Raw genomic sequence first — 20010 nt, forward strand, 5'->3', positions numbered from 1 at the left:
TTCTGACACCTGTTTTTGTCATGGGCTCAAAATATTGTATCCTTTATATGATATGTAAAACTATAACATATGTTATAATATACAAATAAGAAATTTCAATTATATACAGTGCTATGACCCAGTGAACCATTTAGGTGCCAGTCCCAAAGATACAGACAACAGATACTGTATTTTCTACTCTGTTCATTCAAGCATGGAGTTGCTTTTAAAATATTTAATCCAGTTCTCATATCTTTAAAAAAAGTAGCATTATTGAGATATAATTCATGTACCCCCAAATTGACCCTTTTAAAGTGTACAGTTCATCGGGACGCCTGGGTGGCTCAGTTGGTGGGACGACTGCCTTCGGCTCAGGGCGTGATCCTGGAGTCCCGGGATCGAGTCCCACATCAGGCTCCCAGCTCCATGGGGAGTCTGCTTCGCTCTCTGACCTTCTCCTCGCTCATGCTCTCTCTCACTGTCTCTCTCTCTCAAATAAATAAATAAAATCTTTAAAAAAAAAAATAAAGTGTACAGTTCATGAAGGATTTTCTATTTTCTTGTGATTTTTTTTTTTTTTAACCAGGGTGATAGTGGCTTCATAAAATTAATTGAAGAGGTTCCTTTCTCATCTATTTTCTAAAAGAGGATTAATAGATTTGTTTTTTTTTCCCCTTAAAATATTTGCTAGACTTCCACCAGTGAAGACATTTGACCTGGGTTTTTCCTTGTGGGAATATTTGTATTTACTGATATGGCTATTCAGATTTTTTAGTTTTTGCTTTAGTTAGTTTTGGTGATTTGTTATTTCTAGGAATGCCTCCATTTTCAGCTATTTTGAAAATTATCAGAATTATGATGTTCATAATATTCCCTTATAATACTTTTCATTTTTTTCTCAAAGATTTTATTTATTTGACAGAGATCACAAGTAGGCAGAGAGGCAGCCAGAGAGAGGAGAAAGCAGGCTCCCCACTGAGCAGAGCGCCCAATAAGGGGCTGCAGAGCTCTATCCCAGGACCCCGGGACCATGACCTGAGCTGAAGGCAGAGGCTTTAACCCACTGAGCCACCCAGGTACCCCCATTTTTGTCTATAGTCAAAATGTCATTTTTGTTTATTGTGTTGTCCCTCTTCATTTCTCATTTTGGTAATTTATATCCTTTGGTAATTTATATCCTTTTTTTCTTAGTCCAGCTAAAGTTTTATCAGCTTGATCTTTTCAAAGAGCCAGCTCTTGGATCCTTTTCTCTATTTCCTTTTGCTTTTGATTCATTCATTCCTATTTTTATCCTATTTCTTTATTTCTACTTAATTTAGGTTTGATTCATTCCTCTTTTGCTACCTTCTTGAGATAGAAGCTTAAATTATTGTCTTCCTTTTAACATAAGCACTTACTGCTATTAATTGCCCTCTATGTTCAGTTTTTCCTGCTTCCCTTAAATTTGATATATTTTTGTTTCCACTCAGTTCCAGATGTTTTCTTTTTTAAAAGATTTTACTTATTTGACATAGGAGAGAGAGAGAAGCAGGTTTCCCATGGAGCAGGGAGCCTGACAAAAGGTTTCATTCCAGGACCCTGGGATCATGACTTGAGTGGAAGGCAGATCCTTAATGACTGAGCCACCCAGGTGCCCCTAGATGTTTTCTAATTTCCCTTGTAATTTCTTCTTTGGCCCATGGGTTATTTAGAAATGTGTTCATTTCCAGATATTTGGGGGTTTCTAGATTTTTGTTTTTGCCAATTTAATTCCACTATAGAAAGAGAATGTATCTTGTATGTTTTCAGTCCTTTAAAATGTATAGAGATTTGTTTTGTGGCTTACCATATGATCTGTTCTGGACAATGTTTCATTTGTTTGAAAAGAATGTGTATTCTGCTATTGTTGAAGTTTTCTGCATACGTCAAATATTTCAAGTTGATACTGTAATATGGGTCTTCTGTACCCATCTTGACATTCTCTTGTTCATTGCTGAGACAGGAATCTGAAACCTCCAACCACAGGTGAATCATCAATTTGTCCTTTGAGTTCCTATGATTTTTGTTTTACATGTATTAGAATTTCCTGCCTTTTTAAAGCTAATATTGAACATGCTAATAATTGGTAATTTAAGTACTCAAAGCACTATACAAGAGCTATACAAACCTTAGTGTCTGAAACTGAAACCAGAGTCTTCATGCTGTCAGTTCTTGCTTTCTCTTCCTTCCCACCCCACCCTCCCCTCCGGTTTTGGCCTCATTTACTGGTACTGCAGAAAAGACTATGTTGTGAAGAACATGGCCATCAGCAGTTACCTCAGATCTCTTTTCTGTGTCCATACAGCGATTGGATTCAATAACTGAGTCCAGTAATTGAGCCAATGGCTCAATAATGCCCCACTCAGGTCAGTGCCTATCCCTTGGAACGTCTAGTGTTGCTGGAAGTAAAGTGTATTATTAATTGGCATTGTGACATGCCCATCTCAGTGGTTAGAGGACACTTCTTTTGCCAGAGGGGCAAAAAGAAAGCTCCTCCAAAACAGTCAGAAAACAAGGGCTTGTACAGATCATGCTGGTATCTAACTGCAGGAGGCTCTTCAAAGTCAGGCTGAGGGGGCTGAGTAGAAATCGGGGTGTACAAAGGAGAGCCCTACTGTCCGATCTGTCAGCTTCTCTGTTAGGTAGAGCGGCAGGACAGATTAGTAGGTTAATCGACATTATGGGCGCCTGGGTGGCTCAGTGGGTTGAGCCGCTGCCTTCGGCTCAGGTCATGATCTCGGGGTCCTGGGATCGAGTTCCGCGTCGGGCTTTCTGCTCGGCGGGGAGCCTGCTTCCCTCTCTCTCTCTGCCTGCCTCTCCATCTACTTGTGATTTCTCTCTGTCTACTTGTGATTTCTCTCTGTCAAAAAAAAAAAAATCTTAAAAAAAAATACAATGAAGTTCTAAAAAGAGGATTGCACGAAGGAATGGAAATGATTGGGAACGGCATTTATCTCAAATCGTCTCTTTCCCCTAATAATCAGCCAACTTTTATAAAACAAGAACGCTTCAAAAGACCCGATTTCCAGGCATGCATTAGCAGAATAATTCTTCAAGTTTTGCTTAGGATTCCTGGGGGGAAATGTAGTTATTTTCAGCCTTTTCCACGATTCAGTTATTTCTCTTTGCAACCTACACGTGTGGCTAGGCTGTTTTAATTCCTTTGCAAGTGTTGAACCAGAAAAGGGCGGTGGAAGACAGCCCAGCAGGCCAGCTCGAACCGGGGGCTGGCCCTTGTCAATACCCATTTTAGGAATTCTCAGCGGGGTCCCGACACTGAGTTCTGTGCATGTTTCCCCTCAAGAGGCTCAAAGCGCTTCCTTTAAGGAAAGCCCACACTAAGAGTCCCCACCCCAAGCCAGATTCCCCACCCAGTCCAAGGCCGGGAAGACGCCCCACCCAGCGGCCGGCTAGGCCGGCCTCCTAGGCTGGTTTAACTGGTTAGGAAGACCGAAGCCTGCTAGCACAAAAGCTCTGCACTTCGGGAGCTGAGGAGCAGCCGGCCAGAACGTGGAGTGGAAAGTTCTTTCCTCTCTCAAGACCAGCGCAGGCGACGCCCTCAAGCCGCCTTCACTGATCCTCTGATACCGGGTAGGTGTTACATCCCACCCAGTCCCCCAAGACCAGGAACTGCGCAGGCGCCCGCTGAGCACTACCGCGGTGCATTCTCTCGCGCGCTCCCTCAGTCTCCTCAGCGAGCCTCTGGGCCGAAGGGATCGCGGTCCTTCCTGGGTGTTGTAGTGTCCTTCCTCGACGAAGGGTCCTCACGTAAGCGGGGCGCTGGGTGTCCGAGAACTACCCCTCCCAGCATGCTGCGCGCGAGGGCACAGGGCGTTTGCCCTTGACGGCTTAAGCCGTCAGCGCAGAGAGGAGGACCCAGGAAGTCGGCAGCGGCGGGAGGAGGGAATGCGCGTGCGCGTTGGGCCGGCTCGTCGCTTCTGTCCCAATCATTGTAAACAGGCGGAGGCTGGGGCGGGGTGGGAATGGGGCGCCCGAGGCCGGCTAGGGGCGCAGCGCAGGAGGCGCCTACGGTGGCTGCGGTGGTACCGTGAGCGCGAGGAGGCGGCGGCTGAGGCGGGGGCGGGCTGTCGCGCTGCGGCGGGCACAGGTCAGTGGCGGGCAGCGGTGGCGTGCGGGGGTCGTGGCGGTGCCCCTCGCGTGCCCGGGAAGCCCTCTCCGCACCCATCTCCGCACCCGTCTGTCAGGCAGCATGCGGAGCTGGGCGCTTGCCGCGCGCGGAGCTGGAGTTGGGGGTGGGGGGCGTGGCTGCCCCGAGTGCGGGTTCATCCCGGGCAGGCTTCTCCCCAGTTCTCGCCCTGTTGCCGGCCGTTCCTCCCACTTGCCGGCCGGGCCTCCCTCGTGGCATCCGCATTTGTGATTTGGTGCTCTCGGGGTCCGGAGGAGGAGAGTCGGGAACCGGGCCCCTCCCCACTTGAGTCTCCAGGCCTTAGGGCAGATCTTGGGCACCAGAACGGGGGAGAGAGGACTGTCTTTTATATAATCACTATTTTTTAAATCGCACCCGGAATATTGACCCGTCTCCAGGACTTGCCCAGCGGACTAGGAAAAGGCTCTTGATGTTTCCCACCGCTGGCACGGAAGCAGTAGGGGCTCCTTTGGGTGCTGCGGTCTTCCGTTCAGGTTTCAGTGCGAAAGCACGGACAGATCTGGAGTTGAGAATTCTTTTTACAACTCATTTCCAAGTATGTTTGTGATCAAATGCTCTTATTGAGGTCACCTCCCCCCCTCCCTTTTTAAAAATTTCTCATTAAGAGAATGAAACAGGTTTTATAAAATATTGCACACCCCAGTCTTAACCTGAAATAATTACGGTGTTTCCAGTTTTGGGATTCTTTACTTCAGAGCCTCCCTCTTGACCAAGCAGCTTGTTTCCTCTAAGGCCTAGTAGAGTTCTTGAAAATAATTAAAATGTTAACTCGAGATACTTGGAATGTGCGTTGTAGGAGAAATACAGTCGTTTGGACGTGGAGTTCACACACCATCTAGCCTCATTAGAAGAGCTTTCAGTGGGTATTTTGTAGAGTGGAGTGGGCATGTTCACATGCTGCAGCACTTTCGGTAGCATTCCATCATACTTGGCAGTTATTCATAAAGTATTTAAGTGGGGATAAGGAGCAAACTCACTTTTGGTTTGGTGGTTATGGAGGCAGCACTTCTAAATGAAAAAAAAATGGGTCTGTGAATAAGAAAAGTCACCTCACTTGACGCCTTCCTAGTTGTCTTGGTGATTTGGTAGTTCCTTTCTGAGTGTCTTTCTGGAAATGAGTAATTGCTGTAAACTACTGGCAGTAGGAGAGGTAGGAAGGAAGTTAGAGTGGTTCTCACTTTTCAGAGTGACCCTATAGATTTAAGTGGGATAGACTTAGTTTAACAGTAACCACTGGGAAGTAATTCTTTGAACAAAGTATCTTGAAGCAGTATGACATAACTTAATTTGCTTTCTCTTCAAATAGTATCTGTCATTGTAGATCTAATTTAGAAAACCAGAAGTGTTATCAGAGAATGAATATTAACTTTAATTTGTACATTTGTATTTGCACAGCTGTTTGCTTGGAAAGGGGACATTAGGTTCAAATGTAACCCAAAAGTATGTTCTTTCTTTTTTGAAAGAAAATTCCTGATAGAAACTTAAGTTAGCATGTTTGGAAGGAATAAGGAAGAACGTGGGTCATTTAGTATAGAGGAGTTACTATGTAGCAGGTACTATATCCGCTGAAGAGGATTTACAGATGGATAAGGCAGTGCCCCTGCTTTCTGGTGATAAGGCTTTATCTTTTACTTGAACTGTTTGCAAGTACAATATGTTTTTAAGATTACTTTGGAGAAGGTGTGGGGGCAGAGAGGGTGTACAAAGGAGATAGTGATCAGTTTCTTATGGGGAGAGAAGGAGAGATTGAGGAAGTTGGCAGTGGAAAGGAAAAAGTATGTGGAGGGGAAGACTACAGCAAGGATGGCCATTTAGGTAGAAGGAAGGGTGTGAGCAGAAACACGGGAGTCTGAGGTTCCATAATGAATTTTACGATCTGGAGGTGTAGCTAGTAGGCAGGGGCCAAATTAGGAATATTCTTTTTTTTTTTTTTTTTTTTTTTCATGAAACACAGTTAAAGTAGTTTCAACTTTTATCTTGTAAGCCAGTACAAGTCACTGAGACAGGATAAAGAAAACAGAAACGTAAGCCAGCTGAGCCCATTTTAACTCCCTGCTGTGTGTGACATTAGGTATTTTATGCTTTGTATGTTAAACTTGAAGGTTTAGGCATGACAAAGGCAGAAAATGAGAGAACGGGACACCTGGGTGGCTCAGTTGGTTAAGTGGTTAAGCAGTTAAGCGTCTGCCTTCAGCTTAGTCATGATCCTAGGATCCTGGGATCAGAGTTCCCCATTGGCCTCCCTGCTGAACAGGGAGCCTGCTTCTCCCTTTGCCCCTTCCCTCACCCCACTCCGCAAGAGTGCGTTCCTCCTGCTTGTGCTCTCTTACTCACTCTCTGTCAAATACATAAATAAAATCTTAAAATTAAAAAAAAAAAAAAGGAAAGAAAATGAGGGAAATGAACCAAAGGCAGAAGGAAAGTTGGACGTGATTAAAAAGAGCATGGAACACTTCGAAGAGCCGGAAGTCATTCTCTGCAACTATAGCACTGGGTTTATGGTGGTAAGTAGCACAAGACGAGTCTGCACAGATAGTTCTTTGAGAGTTGCTTGACATTCTAAGATTTCTAGAATTTTTCCCGTATAGAAGTAGTAGAGTTTATGAATTTTAATCAGGAAAGAGTCATGATAAAGTTTTCCTCTTAGAAAGATTGTTCTGGGGCGCCTGGGTGGCTCAGTGGGTTAAGCCGCTGCCTTCGGCTCAGGTCATGATCTCAGGGTCCTGGGATCGAGTCCCGCATCGGGCTCTCTGCTCAGCAGGGGCCTGCTTCCCTTCCCCTCTCTCTGCCTGCCTCTCTGCCTACTGTGATCGCTCTCTGTCAAATAAATAAATAAAATCTTAAAAAAAAAAAAAAAAAAAAAGAAAGATTGTTCTGGTATTGTAGAGTGCAGATTTCAGAAGGGGTGGAAGGAAGAAGATCAGGCAGGGTGCAGAAAGGTAGAAGGTAGCTCTAAACTAAGGTAGAGTCGGAGATACAAAGGAGTAGTTTGACAGAAGGTAGAATTCATAGGATTCAGGTGTCGTTGGATTTTAACTTGGGTCATTGAATAAGACAGTGGTAAAGTACAGTTGGCCCTTTAACAATGGGGGGGCATTAGGGGTGCTGACTCCCCTTGCAGTCTAAAATCCATGTATAACTTTTGACTCCCCCCAAACTTGACTACTAATAGCCTACTGTTGACTGGAAGCCCTACAGATAACATAAAGTCAGTTAACACATATTTTACATGTTATGTGTTTTATATGTATTCTTACAATAAAGCTAGAGAAAAGAAAATGTTACTAAAATCATAAGGAAGAAAAAACACGTTTACAAAGTACAGTACTGTACCGAAAAAGGACCACATCTGAGTAGCCCCACCCAGCTCAAACCTGTGTTGTTCAAGCATCAGCTCTGTACTGAGACAGGAAGAGGAGCAAGCTTGGGGAGGGACAGTGTGTTAGCTTTTGGATGCATCGAATGGGAGTTTTCTATGAAGCTTCCAAGTGGAAAGCAGCTACAGAGTTGGGTGTGTGGATCTGGAGTCGAAGAGAGAGGTCTTGCTGTGAGAGTCAGCAGGCTGTATTATAGGTGGTAGCTGAAACCTTTGATTTACATAATAACATGTAGGAAGAGTTTACCCATGGAGAATAGTTCTGGAAATAGACAATGGAGAACATTTACAGTGAAATTGAGGAAGAAGACCTGGGAAATTCCCAAGTTTTTAGAGATGCAGAGAAATCATGAGAAAATGTCATAGAAGCCAAAATAGAATAATTTCAAAAGGAAGCTATGCTTCACAACCAACTCTCCACAAAAACATGAAAATTTCTGAAAAAGGAGGCTGTACTCCAAAGCTCTGAGAACTTGAGTAAAACAAGGATTATTAGGAGTCTGTTCAGTCTGATAACTAAGAGCAGTTTCGTAACATTCTACCTAATGCTACCATGGGGGGAAGGAGCTCGTTTCTTTGAATTGAGGAGTTCATGGGTGATCAGAGAGTGAAGAAAGTAAATATGGATTAGTTCAAGAATAAACAAATGTTAGCTGTGAAGGGAATAATGGAAAGAGTTGTTAGCAGATGATAAAAAGGGTTAAGAGTGATTTTTAACATGACAAAGACTTGAGCCTGCTTTTTTCTTATGACAGTTTAATTGAAATGTAATTCGTGTAATGTAAAATTCATCCTCTTAGACTGTACAATTCAGTGGTTTTTAGTATATTCGCAGATTTGTGCAACCATCTCCACAGTAATCTCTAGAACATTTTCATTACCTCAAAAAAGACACCTTTTGCTCATTGTCGGTCACATTCTTTCTCTTCCCACCCATTAGCAGCCAGTGATGTGCCTCTGTATTTGCCTATTCTGGACATTTCATATGAATGGAATCACATAGATGATCATTTGTGAATGTCTTCCTTTACTCAGTGTACTGTTTTCAGGGTTTATCCATATTATAGCATATATCAGAACTTCATTTGTTTTTATTGCCAAATAATCTTCTGTTGCCTGGTTACACCATGTTTTGTTTATCCATTGATCAGTTGGTGACTATTTGAGCTGTTTCTGCTTTGTGGCTCTGGTGAATAATACTGATATGAATATTCATGTACAAGTTTTTCCGTGGCTGTATGTTGCTCCTAGGTGTATACCAAGGAATAAAATTGCTGGATCATAGGGCTACTCTTACGATTAACATTTTGAAGAACAGCCAAACTGTTTCCCAAAGCAACTGCACCATTTCATTATGCAGTGTAAGGGATCTGATATCTCCTCATCTTTACCAACACTTGTTATTTTATGGCTTTTAAAATTTTAGCTATTCTAGTGGGTGTGAATTGGTGTCTCATTGTGGGTTTGATATGATGATAATGACCATCTTTTCATGTGCTTGTTGGTCATTTGTCTATATTCTTTGGAAAAATATCTATTCAAATTCTTTGCCCGTTTTAAAATTGGGTTTGTCTTTTTGCTGTTGAGTTTTAAGAGTTCCTTTATATAGTCTAGATGCTAGACCCTTATCAGAATACGATGTGCAAATACTTTCTTCCATTCTTTAGATTCTCTTTTTACTTTCTTGATGATAGCCTCTGATATACAAAGTTTTAAAATTTTGATGAAATACAGTTTATCCACTTTATTCTTTTGTTACTCATGATTTTGGCATCCTATCTAAGAATCCATTGTTGAATCCAAGGATGTGAAAATTAACACTGTACTCTCTTCTGAAAGTTTTTGGTTTTAGTTTTAATATTTAGGTGTTGATTCATTTTGAGTAAAATTTTTTGTGTATGGTTTGAGATATGTGTCCATTTTCTTGCATGTGGACATTGAATAGTTTATTCCCATCTGTTGAAGAAACCATTCTTTCCCCATTGAATAGTCTTGACACCCTTGTTGATATATCAGTTGACCATAGATGTTTGGATTTATTTCTAGACTCTTAAATCGATTCCATAGGTCTCAATGTTTATACTAATGGCAGTACTACATTGTTTTGGTTACTCTAGTTTTGTAGTACCTTTTGAAATCAGGAAGTGTGCTTTTTTCCACCTTTGTTCTTTTTGATTATTTTTTTGTGGCTATTTAGAGCCTTTTGCAGTTATATATTAAACTGAGGATCAGCTTTTCCATTTCTGCAAAAGAGATTGTTCTAGTGTGTGGATATGGAGTTTATTTTCTGTTTTTATCTTGTATCCTGTAATTTTGTTAAACTCATTTATTAGCTCCAATAATTTCCTAGTAGATTTTATTGGGTTTTCTGTGTAAGATCATGTCATCTGTGAATGAATAGAGTCAGTTTTACTTCTCCCTTCTTTTTTTTTTTTAAGATTTTCTTTATTTTTTGACAGAGATCACAAGTAGGCAGAGAGGCAGGCAGAGAGAGAGGAAGGGAAGCAGGCTCCCTGCTGAGCAGAGAGCCCTACGTGGGGCTCCATCCCAAGACCCTGACTGAGATCATGACCTGAGCGGAAGATGGAGGCTTTAACCCACTGAGCCACCCACATGCCCCATATTTCTTCCTTTCTGATGTGAATGCATTTTATTTTATTTTTAAAGAAGATTTTAAGAAGGAGAAAGCATGCATATGAACAGGTGGGAAAGAGAAGCAGACTCCCCGTTGAGTAGGGAGCCTGATGTGGGACTTGATTCCAGGACGCGGAGATCATGACCTGAGCTGAAGGCAGATGCTTAACTCACTGAGCCATTCAGGCTCCCCTGCATGCATTTTATTTATTGATTAATTGCCATCGCTTGTACTTCCAGTTCGGTGTTGAACAGAAGTGGCAAGGGCAAACCTCTTTGTCTTGTTCCTGGTCTTAGGAGGAAAGCTTCCAGTCTTTCACCATTAACTGTAATGTTAAATGTGTGTTTTTCACTGATTCCCTTTATCAGTTGCCGTCTGTTGTTAGTTTGTCAGATGTTCTGTTAAATGTTTTTTTTTTTCTATTTATTGATTTTCAGTGTCATTTCATTGTGGTCAGAGAACATACTTGTGTGCTTTCAGTCTTATAAACTTTGTTCAGGTTTGTTTGTAGCCTAAATTTGATCTGTTTTGAAGAATGTTCCAAGTATGCTTGAGATGAATCTGTATTATGCTGTTGTTGAGTGGAGTGTCTGTTAGGTCTAGTTTCTTCAAAGTATTGTTCAAGTCTTCTCTTGCCTTATTGGTATTTTATCTAGTTGGTTTATCCATTGTTGAAAGGGGGATATTGAAGTTTTTAACTATTATTGAACTGTTTTTCCTTTCAATTTAGTCAGGTTTTGTTTTGTTTTGTTCCATGTCTTTTAGGGTTCTTTTATTAGGTGCATGTACATGTATAGTTGTTATCTTGTTGACAAGACCTACCCTTTTATCTTTCTATAATATGCTTGGCTCTTGTAATAGATTTGTCCTAACATTTATTTTGTTTGGTATTAGTATAGTCTGTCGTCCCAGCTCTCTTTTGGTTACTGTTCACATGAAGTATCTTTTTCCATCCTCTTCATTTCTCTTTAAATTAAATAAATTAAATTTTAAATATTTCTTATTTATTCATTTGAGAGAGAGAGTTAGAGCATGTGCACGTGTAAGAGAGAATGAGCAGGGGGAGGGTCACATGGAAAGAGACAAGCAGACTCTGTGCTGGGCAGGGAGCCTGATAACAAGGTTTAATCCCAGGACCCTGGGATCATGACCTGAGCCAAAGGCAGATGCTCAACTGAGTCACCCAGGCACCCTCATCCTTTCAACTATGTTTTAGAACTTGAGTCTTGTAGGCAACATATAGTTGGATCTTAAAAAAAAAAAAATCTGTTTCGCCACTATCCGCCTTTTAATTTTGGGAATTTAACCCATTTACCTTTAACGTAATTACTGATTAGGAGCAACTTCTGCCCTATTGGTGTTTGTCTTCTGTATATTTTATATCTTTTTTATTCTTCAGTGCTTCCATTAGTGCCTTCTTATTTCTTTGCACTGTATTATTTTAAATCTTTATATCTTATTTACTATATATTTTGAGTTATTTCTTAGTGGTTGCCCTGGGATTACAAATATTTTCATTTGTAATAGTCTGGTTCAGATTAATACCAGTTTAGTTTCAGTGGTGTATAAAAACTGTACTCCTAAAAACAGACAAACAAACAAACAAACAAAAAATTGTACTCTTGTAGCTCTACTCCCCCTTATGGTGCTTTTGTCACAAGTCGTATCTTTATACATTGTATGCCCATCTGATTTAAAATTGTTGCTTTATGCAATTGTCATTCAAATCAAAAAGGAGAAAAAGAGATACAAATAAAAAATACATTAAAAATTTTTTTTTCTAAGATTTTATTTATTGAGAGAGAGAGAGAGAGTGCATGCGTGTACATGTGTGCGCAATTGGGGGCAGGGGCAGAGGCAGAGGGAGAGGGACAAGAAGACTCCCTGCTGAGTATGGGGCCTGATGCAGAGCTTGATCCCAGGACCTTGAGATAATGACTTGAGCTGAAGTCAGACATTTAACTGGCTGAGCCACCCAGGCGCCCTGGAAGATACATTTGTACTGTGTTTTGGAATTGATATGTCTTTTATGTTTTCCTGGGTTGTTACCTTTTTTTTTAATGATTTTATTTATTTATTTGACAGAGAAAGACACAGGGAGAGAGGTAACACAAGCAGGCAGAGTGGAAGAGGGAGAAGCAGGCCTCCCAAGGAGCAGGGAGCCCAATGCAGGGCTTGATCCCAGGACCCTGGGATTGTGACCTGAGCTGAAGGCAGACACCCAATGACTGAACCACCCAGCTGCCCCTCCTATGTAGTTACTTTTACCGGTGTTCTTTATTTCTACATATGAATTCAGGGTACTGTCTAGTGTCTTTTCATTTCAGCACGAAGGACTCACTTTAGCATTTCTTATGGGGTAGATCCATTAGCAACGAATTCTTTCACATTTTCTTCCTCTTGAGAATGTATTGTTTTTCTCGTTCAGTTGTGAAGGATAATTTTACAAGAAAAAGATTCTTAGTTGACAGTATTTTTTCCTTCCAGTACTTTGATCATGTCATCCCACTGCCTTCTGGCATTTATGGTTTCTGATGAGAAGTCAGCTGTTAATGATATTGAGGACTCCTTGTATGTGATGATTCACTTCCTTCTTGCTTCTTTCAAGATTCTCTGTCTTTGAACTGTTTGATGAAGATATGCCTTAGTGTGAATTTCATTGAATTTCTCCTGTTGGGAGTTTGGTGACCTTTTTGGGTACATAGATTAATATATTTCGTTAAGTTTGAGAAGTTTTTAGCCACTATTTCTTCAAATATTTTTGCTCTTTTTCTCCTTTTGGGACTGCCATTATGCTTGGTGTGCCAGATGGTGTCCCACAAATCTCTTAGGCTCTCTTACATTTTCTTCATTAGTTTTTCTGTCTGATCCCCTGGCTGACATATTTCATTTGACTTACCTTTAAGATCACTGGTTCTTTGTTGTGTCTTCTCAAATCTGCTGCTGAACCTATATAGTGAATTTGTCATTTTAGTTATATTTTCTAACTTGAGGGGCTTCTATTTGATTATTTTAAAAATAATTTCTGTCTCTTTATTAATAGTCCTCATCTGGTGAGACAGAGTTCTTACACTTTCCATTAGTTCTTTAGACATAGTTTCCTTTTGCTTTTGAACATTAATACAGATTTAAAGTCATTGTCCAATAAGTCTAATGTCTGGGATTCCTTAGGGAGAGTTTCTGGTGATTGCTTTTTTTCCTCTGTGTATGGGCTATTCCTTCTTGTTTCTTTACATGCATGTAATTTTTTGTTGTAATTGGACATTTTGAGTATTATATGGCAGCCATGGAAATTAGGCTCTTCTTTCCCCAGAGATGTTGCTCCTTGTTGTAGCTGTCGTTAGTTTGTTTAAGAACTTTTCTGAACTAATTTTGTGAAGTATATATTCTTTGTCATGTGTGCTCTTGAATTTTGTATCTGTGTTGTGTCAGCTAAGGGTTGGAGAGGTATTTCCTTAAACATTTGGTACCAAAAATGTCTTCTAGTATCTTCAGAAGGGTGTTGTGCTTCTCTTGGAATATTTTATTCCTTCAGCACTCAACCACTTTACAACTCTGGTTAGCCTTAATTTCCTGTTTGTGTAGAGGTCAGAGTCATCCAGAAGGACTTATGGGGTGGGATAAACTCAGTGAAATCCATATCGAGAATCTTAATCAAACATTTGAGAAACAAAGACAGAATCTTGAAAGAAACAGGAGTGAAGTGACTCCTCATATACCAGGAATCCTCAGTATCATTTAACAGCTGACTGTTCCAACTTCTTAGCAGAAACCATAGAGGCCAGGAGGTAGTGGGATGACACAGTCAAAGTACTGTGAAAGAAAAAAACTGTCAACCAAGGGCTGGCAGAATTCCTGAGCATGTGCACAGCCCTGGGCATACAAGTTGTGTCCTAGATTCCCAGGAATCTGTTGAAGCTGTTTAAGGTCCTTATTTCTCAAAGTACCTCATTGCCCAGCCTTTCTTTTCAAGGCTTTTGGTCAGTTTGTTTACACCAATTGTTACTCATTGGGTCAGGCGACAAGCACAGAGAACGTTTGCTTGTATGTGTTTTTGGCAAACATCCTTTGTGTCCCGTAGTAGCTTTAGCTTGTGGGAAGTCTGAGTTAGCAGCATTAGGTGAGCTAAAGCAAGACTTTTCCTGTCTTCCAGGGAGCCATAGATTGGTCAAAACAAATGATTTCAGTTTGTTTGTGAATGAGGTTTGTTTTGCTGTACCAGTATCAGGAATGTGAGCTGTTGTTTTCATAGCCACCACTGATCTGGGGAGCGATTGGATGAGATCGAGGAGAGCAGGTTAAATGCCACAAAGCTCTATGTTCTTACCAAGATTTAGCTGTTTTTCTTGAATAAGTACCCTGGATTCCTACAAAATTTTGGTTAGTTTCTCATGTCTGGAAAAGTTGGTTCTGACAGTTTTTAGTTATGTTTGCTGTTTCTTATGCCAGCATTTTGCCAACATTACTCTGTTTATTATACTGCACTTGTTTTTAGGCTACCTTTATTAGTATAGTTCAAGTGAATTTCATATTTCATGTAGCATACAGTGGGTCAGTATGTTCTCATAGTACTTTATTTTTCAAGGATTTTAGGTGTTTAAAGAGATGCAGTATAAATAAAGGTTTTTTGGCTATTACAAACACTATAGTAACTACCCTCTAATTACATTTTTGCTTATTTTGTGTATTTGAGGGTAAAGGTTTGATAGGTGGAATTGCTAGGTAAGAATATTAATTTTTTAAAAATGTTTTTATTTTTTATAAACATATATTTTTATTCCCAGGGGTACAGGTCCGTGAATCGCCAGGTCCACACACCCCACAGCACTCACCAAAGCACACCCCCCCAATGTCCATAATCCCACCCCCCTTCTCCCAACCCCCCTCCCCCCAGCAACCCTGTTTGTTTTGTGAGATTAAGAGTCACTTATGGTTTGTCTCCCTCCCAATCCCATCTTGTTTCATTTAAGAATATTAATTTTTTTTTTAAAAGATTTTATTTATTTATTTGACAGACAGAGATCACAAGTAGGCAGAGAGGCAGGCAGAGAGAGAGAAAGGAGGAAGCAGGCTCCCTGCTGAGCAGAGAGCCTGATGCGGGGCTCGATCCCAGGACCCTGAGATCATGACCTGAGCCGAAGGCAGCGGCTTAACTCACTGAGCCACCCAGGCGCCCCAAGAATATTAATTTTTGATAGGTTTTGCTAAGTTGCCCTTTTAAATGTATCAGTTTACACTTTTACCAGTAGTGTATGAGGGCGTGCATTTCTTCACACCTTTCCATTATTGAGTATTAGACTTGTTCATCTTCAGAAAATTTATGATTAAGAAAGAGCATCTCTTGGGCACCTGGGTGGCTCAATTGGTTGGGTGGCTGCCTTCGGCTCAGGTCATGGCCCTGGGGTCCTGGGACGGAGTCCCGCATCGGGCTCCTGGCTCCACGGGGAGTCTGCTTCTCCCTCTGACCTCCCCTCTCATGCACTCTCTCACTCTGTCTCTCTCTCAAAATAAATAAGTAAAAATCTTAAAAAAAAACCCAACTTACTGTTCAAAAAAAAAAAAAAAAAGAGCGTCTCTTTAATTTTTTATTCTTTCATTTTAAAAATCGCTTTTTAAAAAAGATAAAAAGATTTATCTTAGAGAGAGAGTGTGAGTGTGAGTGTGTGTGTGTGTGTGTGTGTAATGGGAAGGGATGGAGGGTGAGAAAGTGAGAGAGAATCTCAGGCAGACTCTCTGAGCATGGAGCCCTACGATGAACTTGATCTTACAACCCTGAGATCATGACCTCAGCCAAAGGTCAAGAGTTGGATGCTTAATTGACTGAGCCACCCAGGCACCTCCATTTTTAAAATGTCTTTTTTATGTCTTTTGTGTTTATACTTTCCATCATGTTTTTATTTTTCTTTTTAAAGAAAATTCTATAAATATTTGTCATGTTCTCGGGGTTTCTGGGTGGCTTAGTTGATTTGGTGTCTGACTCTTGATTGCAGCTCAGGTGATCTCAGGGTTGTGAAATGGAGCCCTGTGTTGGGCTCTTTGCTCAACAGGGAGTCTGCTGGATATTCCCCCCTCCCCCAATTTGTGCAGTCTCTCAAGTAAATAAGTCAGTAAAAATATTTGCTGTGTCTAGTGCCAGTATTTTTTTCCAAGTTTCTTCTTGGCTTTTTTAAAATTTGTTTATGATGGGGCACCTGGATGGCTCAGTCAGTTAAATGTCCAACTCTTGCTTTCAGCTCAGGTCATGATCTTAGGGTCATGAGCTCAAGTTCTGTGTTGGACTTGGTGTTTAGTGGGGAGTCTGCTTGAGATACTCTCTCCATTTCCCTTCCCCTGCCTCCTGCTTGTATCTGTATGCTCGCTGTCTCAATATCTTTTAAATGATTGTAGTAAAAGTATTAACGAATTTGTTTTAAAAATGTACTTAAGATTTCTTGAAGGGTTTTGAAATGGATCATCAAAGAGAAAAGGCAGGAAAAGCTTCCTTTTTCATAGTCTTAAAAGGGGGAGAAATATAGTTTAGAAAAATCTCAAGTTTTGTCCAGACATCTTTATGCCCTTTTTTATAGTTAAATAGCACAACTAAATACTGGCTAATATTACTGCTTCCTAAGTACCTACTGTATATGAGAAATTTTCATTTTTTTAAAATTTTGGCAACAGGTTGCAAGATGTCAACATTCTTTTGTACAGATAAGGAAATTTGGTCCTTAAAAGGTGATGGCATTCAGTCAAGACGCATAGGTCTGTTCCATACAATTTGAATCCAGATCATCTCTCAGACTCCAGAGCCCATATGCTTCCTATTTATCAAATTATCTATCAGGGTATTTCCCAGTTTCCTTACAGAGAGAAGGGGGCCTGGGTGAGACAAATAATAGAGTTGTGTTTTTCTCAGCCATTAAAGATACTACCAAAGAAATAACGTTTCATGTATGTTCTTGCAGAGATGTTTTATACACATACAAAGAAAGCTGTATGTAGAAGTATGTATACTTTTAAAAAAGACTGACTTATTTGAAAGAGAGAGTGTGCACACGTGACCAGGAGGAGGGACAGAAGGAGAGAGAGAATCTCAAAAGACTCGGCACTGAATGTGGAGCCTGACTCAGGGCTTGATTCCACGAACCTGAGATCACAAACAGAGCTGAGATCATGGGTTGGTCACCCAGCCGACTGAGCTACCCAGGTGTCCCTAAATATGTACACATTCTATTCTAAACAGTTTCTTGGTTTTTTTTTAGTGTGTGGGTTTTTTGTTTTTGTTTTTTTTAAATTATAGAGAGAGAACGTGTAATAATTAGGGGCAGAGGGAGAGAAAGAATCCTAATAAGCAGACTCCCCGCTAATGGAGGAGACTGATGCAGGGCCCAGTCATATGACCCTGGGATCATGACCTGAGCCAAAATCAAGAGCTGGCTGCCCAACCAACTGAGCCTTGCAAGCACCCTACTGTTCTAAACAGCTGTAATACATGGAGTGAGGGAATCTTTATTTTTGGAGCACTTGCTGGGTGCCAGATACTGGGTCTATTTATATTTGAGAGGAGTCCTTAAAATGGTTGCCTTGAAAAGTTGTACAAATATTTAAAAATGAAGCTTTACATAAAAGGTGATTGAGTTCAGATCCTGATCCCGGGGTCCTGGGATCGAGCCCCACGTTGGGCTCTCTGCTCAGCAGGGAGCCTGCTTCCTCTTCTCTCTTTGCCTACTTGTGATCTCTCTCTGTCAAATAAAAATAAATAAAAAAAATTTTTTTTTTAAAGATTTTATTTATTTATTTGACAGAGAGAGATCACAAGCAGGCAGAGAGGCAGGCAGAGAGAGAGGAGGAAGCAGGCTCCCTGCTGAGCAGAGAGCCCGATGCGGGACTCGATCCCAGGACCCTGAGATCATGACCTGAGCCGAAGGCAGCGGCTTCACCCACTGAGCCACCCAGGCGCCCAAAATAAATAAAAAAATTTAAAAAAAAGGTTATTGAAAACAAAAATACTAGTAAAACTCATTTTGGAATTGTGAGGAAGTGTGGCAGTTCATTATGAATTGAATGTTAAATTAATTCAAAACCACTACAAATCGAGAGGCAGATCTTGTGACAGGTTGAGAATAAAGCTGCATACTATTGCCATTATTTAAAAATGGGGTGTGTTTGTCAGTTATAGAAACAGTGGTTTTCTGTGACCAGGACTTTCTTTCTTCCCAGTGCCCCACTCCCCAGGACTTTCTTCCAAACCTTTTCATAAATAGGAATCTTTCACCAACCTTCCAGCGATGGGTGCCTTTAGATAAATATAGTTGGATAAGGAGCTACTAAAGAGAATAAAGAGAACTGGGAAAGAGGAGGAAAGAAAGAAGACTTTGTAAGGAAGATTTGTAAATTATAACTGCAGTTTTAAGATGTTGATAATTTTAAGTAGTTTTTTTCTGAAGTTGAAATGGTGAATCAAGAACTTTTGAATTTCTTCTTAGGAAAATTACAGGAAACAAAAGCGTGACTATAAAACTGGAGAAAAGACTCATGGAAGTCCATTTTGTTATCCTACTAGTATGGTAACAACCAATTGAAAAGCAGCAGATATCAACTAAGTTCTTCAACTTAAGTTTAGCATTTTAAGAAAATGTATATTATGAGGGGCTCTTGGGTGGCTCAGTGGGTTAAAGCCTCTGTCTTCTGCTCAGGTCATGATCCCAGGGTCCCGAGATCAAGCCCCACATCGGGCTCTCTGCTCAGCAGGGCCTCTCTGCCTACTTGTGATCTCTGTCTGCCAAATGGATAAGTAAATTAAAAAAATTAAAAAAAGAAAATGTATGAGTATATGTATATTTAATATATATATATATATAAATATATATAATTCTTATTTGGTATTTGCCAAATTTAAATAATACTCTTATTTGGTATTTCAGTATTAATATACGTTTAAGTGTATATTAAAGAATATATTATGACAGTAAATTTAGCTTTCTCAGGTTTTCCTTATGTTACTTTTTTTTAATTAAAGGATTATTTTTAAAGCAGCTTTAGGTTCAGAGCAAAATTGAGCAGAAGACAGAAAGATTTCCCATACACCCCCTATCCAGCCTCCCCAGTTATCAGTATTCCCCCTCCCCCCACCAGAGTGGTGCATGTTATGCTTGGTGACCCTACATTGACGCATCATAATCACCCATTCCATAGTTTACATTAAATCTCACTCTTGATATTGTTCATTCTGTGGGTTTGGACAAACATATAATGACCTGTATCTGTCATTATGGTATCATACAGTGTTTTCACTGCCCTAAAAGTCTTTTGTGCCATTCCTGTTCTTCCTTCCTTGCATCCTCCTCTCCCCCAGCCACAGCAACTATTGATCTTTTAGCAGTTTCCATAGCTTTACCTTTTCCAGAATGTCGTGTAATAGGAATTAGTACAGTAAGTAGCCTTCTTAGGTTGGCTTCTTTCACTTAGTTAATTGGAACTTAAAATTCTTTGTCCATTTAAGATTTCACTCATTTATTTTTAGGCCCGAGTTCTATTGTCTAGAGGTACCACAGTTTATTGTTCACTTACCAAAGGACATCTTGGTTGCTTTTAAGTTTTGGCAATTATGAATAAATGTAATTCTCTTAAGCTAGCTGCCATAAACATCTTTTTTTTTTTTTTTGAGAGAGAAGGCAAGGGAAAGAAAGCTAGTGTGTGTGTGTGTGTGTGTGTGTGCGCACAAATGGGGTGGGAGGGCAGAGGGTGAGGGGAATGTGGGAGGGACAAGGGTAGGGGAGAGAATCCCAAGCAGACTCCCAGCACTGAATAAGAATTCCTTTTGCTCCATATCCTTACCAGCATTTAAAAAAAAAA

General features: G+C 40.6%; 1 protein-coding gene across 1 annotated transcript in view; it reads left to right on the plus strand.

The window, feature by feature from the left end:
• The first annotated feature begins 3429 nt into the window (after positions 1-3429).
• RALBP1 (ralA binding protein 1) overlaps positions 3430-20010 on the plus strand; it is a 58800-nt gene continuing 42219 nt past the window's right edge. Inside the window, exon 1 of the mRNA XM_044243405.1 lies at positions 3430-3588. The gene's annotated coding sequence lies outside the window, so the exon portion shown is untranslated. The remainder of the gene's footprint in view (positions 3589-20010) is intronic.

The sequence above is a fragment of the Neovison vison genome, chromosome 3 (genome assembly GCF_020171115.1).
Source record: "Neovison vison isolate M4711 chromosome 3, ASM_NN_V1, whole genome shotgun sequence".
In the NCBI taxonomy this organism is placed as follows: domain Eukaryota; kingdom Metazoa; phylum Chordata; class Mammalia; order Carnivora; family Mustelidae; genus Neogale; species Neogale vison.